This window comes from Staurois parvus, unplaced genomic scaffold, assembly GCF_062004578.1.
Source record: "Staurois parvus isolate SC_StPar_1 unplaced genomic scaffold, SC_StPar_1.0 ptg000064l, whole genome shotgun sequence".
Lineage (NCBI taxonomy): Eukaryota > Metazoa > Chordata > Amphibia > Anura > Ranidae > Staurois > Staurois parvus.
This window is the reverse complement of record NW_028317860.1, coordinates 6,095,771-6,108,435: the sequence shown is the minus strand read 5'-3', so window position 1 is coordinate 6,108,435 and position 12,665 is coordinate 6,095,771. Positions and strand designations below refer to the sequence as shown.

At 39.2% G+C, this 12,665-nt stretch overlaps 1 protein-coding gene across 2 annotated transcripts in view; it reads left to right on the top strand.

Annotated features, from left to right (window-relative positions):
- Nucleotides 1–12,665, top strand: part of VWA8 (von Willebrand factor A domain containing 8) — a 422,826-nt gene that overhangs the window by 328,603 nt on the left and 81,558 nt on the right. The gene's annotated exons all lie outside the window — the stretch shown is intronic.

Below are 12,665 nucleotides of genomic sequence, written 5' to 3'. Positions count from 1 at the left end.
CTCCCAAGAAAAAAAAACCTCTCTGGCAATACACACCAAACTGAGCATGTGCAGAGTGTCTCCATACGATATGTCTTATCAGGAGATAAGGGGGGAGGGGCACTGGAAGAAGGGGAGGATCAGAGAAGTTAGGATCAAACAACATTTTCACACAATGCAGAGGATTAAACCCTTCCGCAGTGACTATAACAATGCACGCTTTACTGTATATACAGATTGATTTTGCTGTTCTGAGTTTAGTAACACTTTAACTGTATTGTTTAAATGCAAGCATTGTAAGTTTCTGAATTTGACCTGGTATCAGCATCTTGTGGTCCCTGTAGCCCACGTCTGGAGTATGATAGGAAAAAGAAGGAGCCTATTATTTCATGTGCTGACAAGAAGCATGCTGACAGGAGGAAAATGCAGAGTGGCAGAGATATGACCTCATCACTGTTCTCAATCACCTTTTTAATCCAGGACAACCTGGGCTCAGTGAAAGTGGGTTAAATTATGCTAACCAACAGACTGAGGACATCTAATAGTGCAAGAAAAAAAATACTGTGGGTGAAATCTTTGTTTTAAGGTGACTATTGCAGCAAAAGCTTGTTTTGCTATTTTTAATGGGCTATTCATTTTTTTATATTTTTTACTGAAATTCTGCTTTGTCGAAGTATGTTACCCAGCTGTGTTAAACAGAATTGCATAATAGGAAACTTTTTTAGGCAATTAGTTTTTCCAGTGATCTTTCTGCTACCTTTAAAAATGTATCTTGGTACAGTGCCTTGACACAGTATTCATACCCCTTGAAATTTTCCACATTTTGTCATGATACAACCTATCTCTGCTGAAGAAAAGCATCCCCACGACATGATGCTGGCACCACAATGTTTCACGGTGGGGATGATGTGCAGTGTTAGTTTTCCACCACATGTGGTGTTTTGCGTTTAGGTCAAAAAGTTCAATTTTGGTCTCATCTGACCAGAGTACCTTCTACCATGTTTGCTGTGTCCCCCACATGGGTTCTCACAAACTGCAATCGGGACTTCTTATGGCTTTCTTTCAACAATGGCTTTCTTCTTCCAACTCTACCATAAAGGCCAGATTTGTGGCGTGCACGACTATAGTTCTCCTGTGGACAGATTCTCCCATCCGAGCTGTGGATTTCTGCAGCTCCTCCAGAGTTACCATGGGCCTCTTGGCTGCTTCTCTGATTAATGCTCTTCTTGCCCAGCCTGTAAGTTTAGGTGGACAGCCATGTCTTGGTAGGTTTGCAGTTGTGCCATAATTTTTCCATTTTTGGATTATGGATTGAACAGTGCTCTCTGTGAGGTGTTCAAAGCTTGGGATATTTTTTTTTATAACCTAACACTGCATTAAACTTCTCCATACTATCCCTGACCTGTCTGGTTTGTTCGTTGGCCTTCATGATGCTTTTTGTTCACTAATGTTCTCAAACAACCTCTGACGGCTTCACAGAACAGCTGTATTTATACTGACATTAAATTACACACAGGTGGACTCTATTTACTAATTAGGTGACTTCTGAAGGCAATTAGTTCCACTAGATTTTAGTTAGGGGTATCAGAGTAGGGGGGGCTGAATTCAAATGCACGACACACATTTCAGATATTTATTTGTAAAAAAAATTTGAAAACCATTTTTCATTTTCCTTCCACTTCACAATTATGTGCCACTTTGTGTTGGTCTATCACATAAAATCCAAATAAAATACATTTACGTTTTTGGTTGTAACATGACAAAATGTGGAAAATTTCAAGGGGTATAAATACTTTGTCAAGACATTGTATATGGTATTCAGGGATCATGTCTTTTTTCAAGGTTTGTTAGGTCACATTTAATTTCAAGCCTTGGTGATCTATCAAATCTATTTTACAAACAAGTAAAGAAATGCAGTCGTTGCTTGCTTATGTTTGCATAGTTTTGAATGTATAGTGTGTATTACATATTCATTTATAGTCAGTGGTGCTGATATATTCATATATTCCAATTGTTTTAAATAAAAGTACAAAAGTTTTATTTAGATAAAACATTCTATGGATAGCATAAGGATTTGCACATCCAGACCTGCACCTCTATATCATTTGCCAGACAAGTTTTTACTAGCTGGTTCTGGTCCTCCCTGGTTAGCATTCTCCGGAGAGTTCTCTCTCTATGATACTGGGGGTTTCTGTTTGAAAGGCATAACTATGGATGGTTTTACCTTACTCTTCCAGTTTCCAGTGAATCCTGATTTATATGAACACAGTGTCATGTAATCTAGTATGATTTGTTACCATCATATTAATGAATGAATGCACTGCCTATCCTCTTGTGGTCCTGACAAAGCATGGGAACATATGAAACACATTGAACAATCTTTAAAGTATGAACAGTGTCATATTGTTTTATTATTGTAAAGCCTACCATGTGGCAAGTACACATGCTGTATTTGTGATATATACTATACAGATTTTTTTGGAAACAAATTTTTAACGTTTTGTCTAAAAAAAACTTTTGCCGTTTTTGTTAAAATTAGTTCATTATTGTTAATGTGGGCCAAGGTTTTGTTTAAGTAAATTCCTTTTTAACAACTAGAGTAAATGTTTATGTAGTTGACTGCATGTCACAAGAGTGTTTTTTATTGCCCAGTTTCCTGGTATCTTGTAGTATATACAAATGTAATCCAGCATCTTGTGATATACATTATAAACCATGTGATTTTTTTGTTAGCTGGTGGCTTGTACAATGCTTAGTTCCCTGGCATCTAGGAGACCCCACAGACCTATTCCCTGCTATCTAATATATGCAATGCATAATTATGTACATAACTGCATATGAGGCACCTCTGTCCCTGATATCTCTTGTTACGTATAATATGCAATTCTCTAGAGTTGTTTATTACATGCAATGTTCATTACCCTCACACCAAAACTTAATTGTGCGGTATCAAGGGATGTATTCACTTTCAATCTCTTTAACCACTTGTCTGCAGGGCCAATTCTGACATTTCTCACATACATGTAAAAATCTATATTTTTTTTGCTAGAAAATTACTTAGAACTACCAAACTATATATATATATATATTTTTTTTTTTTTTTTAAAGCAGAGGTCCTATAGAATAAGATATGATAGGTGTTGCAATTTTTGAAACACAATTTTATTGGAAAAAAAATACACTTTAATGAACTTTACTGCACACAAAAACAATATAATACCCAATTTATTTGGTGAAACGTAGAAAATGATCTTACGCCACAAAAAAATTAAAGGAAATTGGTAAAGTGTCTCCCGTTTAGACTGTTTTTGCCAACATTCCATTATATAAAGACCACGAAAAATTCCCCATGGTCTTTATATAGCAAAAACTACAGTAAGTATACAAAAGTATAAAATGGTAATGTTTAACCAAAAGGTTCGATAGAGCGAACTCCAATACAATAGTTCATCGTATACATACAAAACATACACAAAATAAGAATAACCTGACAGCCTGTAATACATCAGCTGGCAAAATATGCTAACAGCTCAAAAGAGCTCATACAGTGATGTCATCTAGATAAATCCAACGCGTTTCAGAACTCATGTTTCCTTCTTCAGGGAATAAGCATGTCAGGTATAAACATAACAGCTTATCAGACACATATGAATAACATAGTATTGCTTTGAAACTACATAGTTTTTAGTTCACATTATGTTCACACTATGTTGTTCACATTTTTCTGATACGCTGTTATATTTTAGACCTTACACCGAAAAAATGGATACCAAACATGTCACGCTTTAAAATTGTGTACGTCTGTGGAATGGTGCCAAACCACGATACTTAAAATTTTCCATTGGCAATGCTTTAAATACCTTTACAAGTTACCAGTTTAGACTTTAATATTGTTCTCGCTCTGGCGCTCACGATAATACCTCACAAGTGTGGTACAATCATTGTTTACATATGTATGCTGAACTTACATATGCATTCACATTTACACATAAGAACGGGGTTGATTTCATTTTTTTTATTATTATTATTTGTTTTAGCTAAAACTTTTTTTTTCAAACACTTTTTTTTGTTGTTGAACAACATCCCTTGTGAAAGCAAGGCCTGTGATAGGTCCTCTTTATGGAGAGATCTGAAGTCTGTTATACCCCCAAATCTCTCCTCTGGCCTCCAATGTAGCCGATCTGACACAAATTGGTCTGATCGTCTGCTTTCCTGGGCACTAATGGCCAGGTAAACAAAGAGCCAAAACCTGAAGTGACTAAATAGCTTCTGGTTTCTGGGGTCACAGAAAAGGAATAATAATGTCAGTTCCTCTCTCTCTGTGTAGTGCAGCGGTCGCTGCCTGTCGCATTGCTCCTGGGCTCTACCGTCCAACTGTGGAGCCCAGGAGCAATGCGACGAGTGGAGGGGGGACCCCCTTCCGCCACCCGCAGAAGTGATCGAGTGGCTGTTACGGTAGGCAAGTGGTTAAACCAGCTCTGTGGCGTTAAGCACCTTATACAAATATAATACACATTGTGTGCATTATTTTAGGAATAAATCATACGTTTTTCATAAGATAACATTACATTATTATTATGCTTTTCCATTCAATATGTCATATGATTCCATCCCAGCTGCGGATGATGTATGAGCCAGGGTGTTAATGTTTAATATGGCTTGTCCGATGTGTTTACAAGCACACATGGTGATGTAGAATTCTTGGAATGTGCTCCTTCATAAGCAAGACATAAAGCAAGATTGTTTTGCAAATGGAGCTACTGTATCCAAATAGCATCTCTGCTTGCAGCTGGCAACAGGCCAGGCTAAAATCACAAGAATTCTTTGCATGAATTTTCTACTTTAATTTTAAGCTACGGGAGATTCATCACATTCCTGAGCTTTCATCTCAGCTGGAAATAATGAATTTTATTGTTCCTATTTTTTTTTTTTTAAACAAAGCTGTTATTATTTTGCTTATATGTATTTTTAAATAGTGTTGCCAAAGACAGGGCCCATACAGACAGAAGCTGGATGCAGAAGCACATCTTTTGCTGGTTAAAATGCTGGTGCTCTGGAACCTGCTTTCCCAAGCATTGCAATCCAGCCTAAGTAAATTGTACATATGAACAGGATTCAAGCTCAAATAGAGATGGACCATGTGGTCCATGTTTAATTTAAGGCAGTATAATATGTTCTTCTAATTGTTTGCCTTTGTGTATTGTTTATTTTGGCTTAGTTTATAAACAGCCTCCCTGCACCCTGCTTGTGCGCGCTCCCTGGGAGCACGCAGCACCGCGATCCGGTGCCCGCTGTATCCTCCGGACACAGTGAAATACCGATCGTCGGACGGGACCTCTGTACGAGGTCCCGATCATGTGATCACTGATTGGCCGATCAGTGATCACATGCAAAGTAGTAAGCAAGATGTCTCTTGTGACATCATTGCTTACTACGTGTGAAATCTGTGAATGATCACAGAGGTCACATGGTACAAGACTATTCACAACAGCCTTGTACCATGTGACAAGCTGTGACCAATCACAGCTCACTCAGTAGTTCTCAATGGCTGCAAGAATGCAGACAGAGAGAAATAGAAATGATTGCTTTTACATCCTATATGGGTCAGTGTAAAAAAAAATAAATCTTTATCACCCCCCACAAGTAGTACAGTGTCACCATGGTGACACTGTACTGCTAGGGTGACCGTATGTAAAAAAAAAAAAAAACATTAAAAAAAAATGTTTAAAAATTATAATTTTTGGTTATAAACTAATTTGGCTTATTTTTTTTTTTTTTACTAAAAAGATAACGGAATACATTTTGGCCAAGATTTATGATGAAATATTTATTTGCAAAATTTTATAAGAAAAACACTTTTTTTTCAAAAATTTTGGACATTTTCATTTACATAGCAAAAAAAATAAAAATCCCAGCGGTGAATAAATACCACCAAAATAAAGCTTTATCTGTCTCAAAAAAAATGCTTGAAAATTCATATGGGTACAGTGTTGCATGACCGCGCAATTGTCATTCAAAGTGTGATAGCGCTGAAAGCTCAAAATTGCCCTGGACAGGAAGAGGGTAAAAGTGTCCAGACAGGAAGACGACTTCATGTATGTTTACACTTGCATTTGTAGAACATCCTGGGAGCGCTAACACTCTGGTTGTAAATAACAATCTTAGGAATTGAAGTAATGCATAGCCCTAGCTAGTGATGCACAGATATATCAGCCATCAAACATTTTTGCCAATAAAAAAACAAAAAGGTGCCGATAATGATAATTGACTTCAGTGCAAAATCGCATCCCATTGACTTCAATACAAAATCTCTTCCCATTGATTTCTATGCAAAATCACGTCCCATTGACTTCAATGCAAAAACATCTCTATTTAAGTTTTTAAATTTTACGTATATCTCATTTTATTTTCTGTCCAATTATTGTGTGTTACTTTCAGTAACGGCTATTTTCCGTTACTGGATTGTATTTTTTTAAATTCATATTCATTTAAATTCATGATATTAATGAAAAAGTTGAATATAATACAATTATATCAAAACTGTCCGTTTTGGTTTTCGGCCAAGTGCATCCTGAATTTTCATTTCTAGCCCTATCTATGATTCGCTCTTTGCTGGAAGTCATACAGTAGTTTTTTCATATTTGAACACTCTGAGCTTGAAGGCTTCTGGGGTGTTCTACCAGCTATATAAACATATCTGCATGCAAATGCTGAGAATTGCAGCAATGTTTGGGAAGCACATGCCATCATCTCTCAGTATGTATCTGGAAAACAAACTTAGCTTAGTTAAAGTGTATCTAAACCCAAAACCAAAAATTTAAAGTATTGCAGCTTACGATACCACTAAGCAACTTATTCACTCCCTTGTTATATCTCGCCTTGACTATTGTAACTCCCTCCTCATTGGCCTACCTCATCGCAGGCTATCCCCTCTTCAGTCTATCATGAATGCTGCTGCCAGACTCATCCACCTTACTAACCGTTTTGTATCTGCCACCCCTCTCTGCCAATCCCTCCACTGGCTTCCCGTTGCCCAATGGATAAAATTCAAAACATTAACAATAACGTATAAAGCCATTTATAACTCTACTCCAAATTACATGACCAATCTTGTCTCTAAATATCACCCAAACCGTACTCTCCGCTCCTCGCAAGACCTCCTACTCTCTAGCTCCCTTGTTTCCTCCTCCCATGCTTGTCTCCAGGACTTCTCCAGAGCTTCCCCGATCCTCTGGAACTTTCTACCCCAATTTATCAGACTATCGCCTACTCTGCTCACTTTTAGGCGATCTCTGAAAACCTATCTCTTCAGGGAAGCCTATCCTGTCCTCAGCTAATAATGGAATCTTCTACTCTTCCAACCAGTCCATCCCCCACAGTTACTACCTTTTGTACCACTAGCCCCTCCCTCCTAGATTGTAAACTCCAAGGGGCAGGGCCCTCCTAACCCTCTTGTATTGAACTGTATTGTTGCAGTATTGTCTCCCGTTATATTGTAAAGTGCTGAGCAAACGGTTGGCTCTATATAAATCCTGTATAATAATAATAATAATACCAGTCCTTAGATGTGGTGACTGTATTAGTTTTCTCTTTAACTCTTTTTTTAAATTGTTTTTTAAACTGGTAAAGCTGCCATTAACACAGTGTTAGGACTACAGAACCCCCCCTCCTACAACAGAGAGAAGTAGTGAGAAGTGTTTGGTAGCCCACATGGATAGAAGGGAACAATGCTATCTGATGACAGAGGCAGAGAGTACATGAAGTTATCAGTTCACAAGTTTTCTGGCTGTATGAACGCCAATGTTTTTGCACATTTTGAACAGATATAATAAATAGTTTTTAATGATATATTTAAAAGACCAAATGAGAGCAAATAAGAGGACTTCATTCAGTTTATTGCATTACCCATATCAGGTGCTGTTTGACAGAGATTTTCACTCAAGCAGCTGGGGGAATTTATGGTATTGCTGCACAAAAGCATGCTTTGGAAGCAAGGTTAACCTTTCAGACTTTTCCTTTTCTGATTTATGAGCCATATAATATGGAAGAGAACAAAAGTTGTCTAGGCATCTACCACTCTGCTACAAAACAGTCATTAGTGCAACTAAGTGAAATCTTGATTTAAGGACAAGAGATGCAAAGGTCACCGTTTTACTTTACATTCAAGAGCTAAAGTACGGAAAAGCTGAATTATGTTTCCTTGTTAGGGAAATAGCCTTAAGAAGGAATGTCATGCCTTTTTTGTAGTGATTGTAGCAGCAAAGCTTATGAATGTCCACAGTCAAATGCTTAACACTGCAGTGGACACTAGAATGCATTCTTATATAGCTTTGTTTTTTCTTAATAATATAGAACACCTTAAGGGAACATTCTACCCTAGTTCCATAATACTTATTAAAATCTAGCTCTGGTTTTCATTGACCAAGCCTCACCAAATTCAAATTACTTTTTATTTTGTTTTGATGGAATATTGAGTGCACTCCAGGGCTGGATTTCTGCATTGACAATTTATGTTATGTCCTAGGTTGGAATGGCAGACAGGGTGGCCCACAGCCACATACACATTTTGTAGCTGTTTCTAGCACATTCCCTTGTATAATAAACCGTTCTAGACTGTGTCTCTGCCTCTCAGTGGAATTCAGCTGGACCCATATTGCTTCTGCATATCTTTTGTATTTTTGTTGGTGGCATCGCATACTGTGTACACACAATTTACCCACAGTGGGTGTATGTACCTATAACCAAGCTGCTAGAGGAATACTTTGCCTACCTCTTGACAATTTGCCCACCTCCACCTCTTGTCATCACTGGTCCTGGTTTCTTCCCCTAACCTAAGCATGCCTTGTGTGGGAATAACATCTGATCCATTCTGTTGAGGTGTTAAGTCCAGCCATTTGTCTGGTTTATGAGGAGGGTATCACGAGGCATGTGGCTTCGAGGTGGGCAGGTTGAATTATTTTGGCCCTAAATACATAATCTTCCACCACCCATGATTTCTGGAAAACCATTGTTTGACACCTGCATGCAACTGTGCTGCTTTCTGTCTGTTTCTGCTCCTTTCATTTTGTTTTGTTATTTTCAGAGGTGATTCAAGTGATATTTGAACTGGGGATGTTCAGATTTTTAATTGGGATTTGTGTACTTACAGTAAGATATCTGAATATGAGTTCAAAGAAAATATGACTTTTGATTGGGCTTGGTCATTTCAGAATAGAAGCCCCCTTATTTCTGACAGGCAGAATTTAAAGTGAATGGTTAATTTATTTTCTGTAATACGCTGTGGAATATGTTGGCATCATATAGACCAGGGGTGGGCAAACTTTTTGACTTGAGGGCCGCAATGGGTTCATATATTGGACCCGGGGGCCGGACCAGGAGTAGATGAATGATGTGTATGTGTCATCCGTAGTAAGTATAGTAATATTCCCCCATAGTAAACATAGTAATTAATCCCCCATATAGTAATTCATCCCCCATATAGTAATTCATCCCCCATAGTAATTCATCCCCCATATAGTAATTCATCCCCCATAGTAATTCATCCCCCATATAGTAATTCATCCCCCATAGTAATTCATCCCTCATATAGTAATTCATCCCCCATAGTAATTCATCCCCCATATAGTAATTCATCCCCCATAGTAATTCATCCCCCATATAGTAATTCATCCCCCATAGTAATTCATCCCCCATATAGTAATTCATCCCCCCTATAGTAATTCATTCCCCATATTAATTCATCCCCCATATTAAGTCCCCAAGTCCCCCCTGTGTCAATTCACTTACCTTTGCTCCGCGCGTTCCTCTCGCCGTGTTCCGGTGCAGCATGAAAATCTGTCTCCTATGAGGATCTGCCCCCCTCGACGTATCTGCGCATGTGCCAATTTCAGGCATTAGCAGCCGATCGGCGATCTCCGGCACATGCGCAGATACGTCGAGGGGGACAGATCCTCATAGGAGACAGATTTTCATGCTACACCGGTCTTCAGGGCGGACTGTGAGATAAGCCTAGCGGGAGCCTAGCTCCGCGGGCCGGATTAAAAGGTCCGCCGGGCCGTAGTTTGCCCATTGCTGATATAGACTGTTGAAATTAATTAAAGTTTTCTCACCCATTGAGGAACATCAGAATTCATAGACTATTGGGTTATACAGCCACTGACAAAAATCCTGTGGCCAGCCAAGGAGCACTCACAGACCTGGTAAAGTGTGTCTAAACAGGAAAGGGTGGAACCTGACCCTAAAGACCATAAGCTTCAGTAATGTGTTTGTCTGACCCACTGAGAAATGGGTTTCCTTTACAGCACGGGTGGGCAATTAAATTTCCCAAGGGGCTATATAAGAAACTGGGACTGTTGTGGGGGCTGAACTTAATTCTGCTCAATATTAATTTTGGATCTGGGAAGGTCCGTAAGTATGTAAACATATAGAAAACAAACACCTGGCACTAGGAATAATAGGTATGAACTAGGACAGAGATCATGAGGAATGACAGAGAGGGTCACTCTTTCTCGTGGAGGCAGTGGCTGTGAGGTAGACACCCACAGCATGAACTCCATCCAGCCAGCTGAGGGAGATCTCCTTCTGATCAACTGGAGTTAATAGAAGGATTGAAGAATGATGTGCTGATGTTGCCGTAAATAGGTTCAAAAGGCATTTTTCGAAGAGCCAAAAAAATTATTCAGCGCACACAGAGAGAGACACATGAGAGATCAAGGAATGGGAAGCTAACGGTCTTTGGAAAAAGATAGTAAGTTCCAACATCAGACCTTTGATGATACTCAGTGCCAAATGCTGATCCAGGCCCATTTGTACAAAGGCCAAGATTCATCCCATGGACAATCACAAGATTGCCCTCTTGTCTTGATCCTGTCAAGCAGATGAGGGAGGACTTTTGGGGGGGGGGGGTGTAAATCAGGCTTTACTGATCTCATGGAGCCACCAGATTATCCAGTGCTTCCACCAAGGGATCCCTCTCTTGCCATATTGAGGTTTCCTATTCCTGCCTGATGGTTTGTTGTACACCACTGTTGTAGCATTGTCCAAGTAGACCCTGATTGGATGACCCTCCAGTCAGGATATCTACGTATCCAGAGTTGAAGGGACATACAAATTGGCATAAGTTCCGGAATTTCGATAGGAAAAGAGATTCCTCCCACAACCATTTCTCTGCACCAACCAGATGTCCATAACTACTCCCCATACCAACAGGCTGGCATCTGTCATGAAGATTTTCTGAGAGACTTCACCAACTTCAGAGCACAGTACCTGAACCTCTAGGCCTGAGGTAACATGGTATTCTTGCCAAGAGAATTGATTTGCTCAAGTACTGAACCAACTTGTCCCATGACAACAGGAAAACAGGATGTTTGGGGTGGTCTTGAGCAGGACTGGGCAAATGGGGCTACCATCAGCTCCAGAACTCTCATGCAGAAAGAGAGAATTGTGTAACTCTTGGACTGAAAGGCCTAAGCCTGGGATTGATTAATTACAGGCTTCTCCTGTAAAAAGAAAACAAAATATGGTTTGAGTTGTGTTTAAAACAAGACCCAGATACTTCAAGTGAGGAATCGGTGAGGAAAGAAGAGGATGACAAGTGACTAATGGTCTCAGGATGCCATCACAGCATAAGATCAGCGGTCCCCCATACCAGATCCAACGGCAGTGACTGGCTTTCAGGAGGTAAGGGAGGGAAGACTATCCTAATGGGGGTGAGATGAGGGGAAGGCAGGGTTAAAAATAGGGATTGAGACATTAAAGAAAAAAAGGAATTTTTATTGAAAATATAGCTAGCAAAAAGATTAGACTTTTCTCAGCAGAACAGAGAAAAGATGCCCATCCTCCAACAACACAGCACAAAATTCAGACATGCTGGGATTAGAAGAGTTTATACAAGATTGGCCAGTGGCTAGATGTTTATGGTTGCCGGAGTCCAAGTCATCTTGTAGGCGACAGTATAACCCAACAGTCTCTGAACTCCCGTGTCCCTCAATGAAAGATAAAAAAAAGCTTTCATTTATTTTAGTGGTCTATGATGCCAGCATATTCCACATCATTTTACAAAACAAAATGAACTATTCACTTTTCCTGCCCTTTACTGAAAACTTGTCATTAGAGAAATATGGAGGATTCCATTTTGAAAATACCAGTCATGACCAAGCCCTAACAAAAGTCTTTCATCTTTTCTTTATTTGTATTATTTTATAGGACATATTTGTATTCTTATCATTATCAAAAAATGCAATAAGCAAATTGATTAATGAAATACAGCTTCAGATATTTCATCTCTGATATAAAGTAAAAACAACTACTGCAGCACTCTATAAACTACTAAAATAAACTGAGTGTGATAAATTAGTGCAACACCAAGGATCGCTCCTGGAGGGACACAATGGGGTTTATTTACTAAAGCTGGAGAGTCCAAAATCAGACTCCCTTCTGTATAGAAACCAATCAGCTTCTAACCTCAGCTTGTTCAATGAAGCTTTGGCAATGAAACCTGGAAACTGATTGGTTTCTATGCAGAAGGGAGTCTGATTTTGGACTCTCCAGCTTTAGTAAATAAACCCCAATGTGTCACCGATATTTGGGTTGTGGTCCCTTTGAGGGAAATGTTTGGTGTACTCAGGGGTCTCACCTGTGCAATTTGAGGGATTTCAGGACAGTCAAGCATAGGGAGAGGACTGACT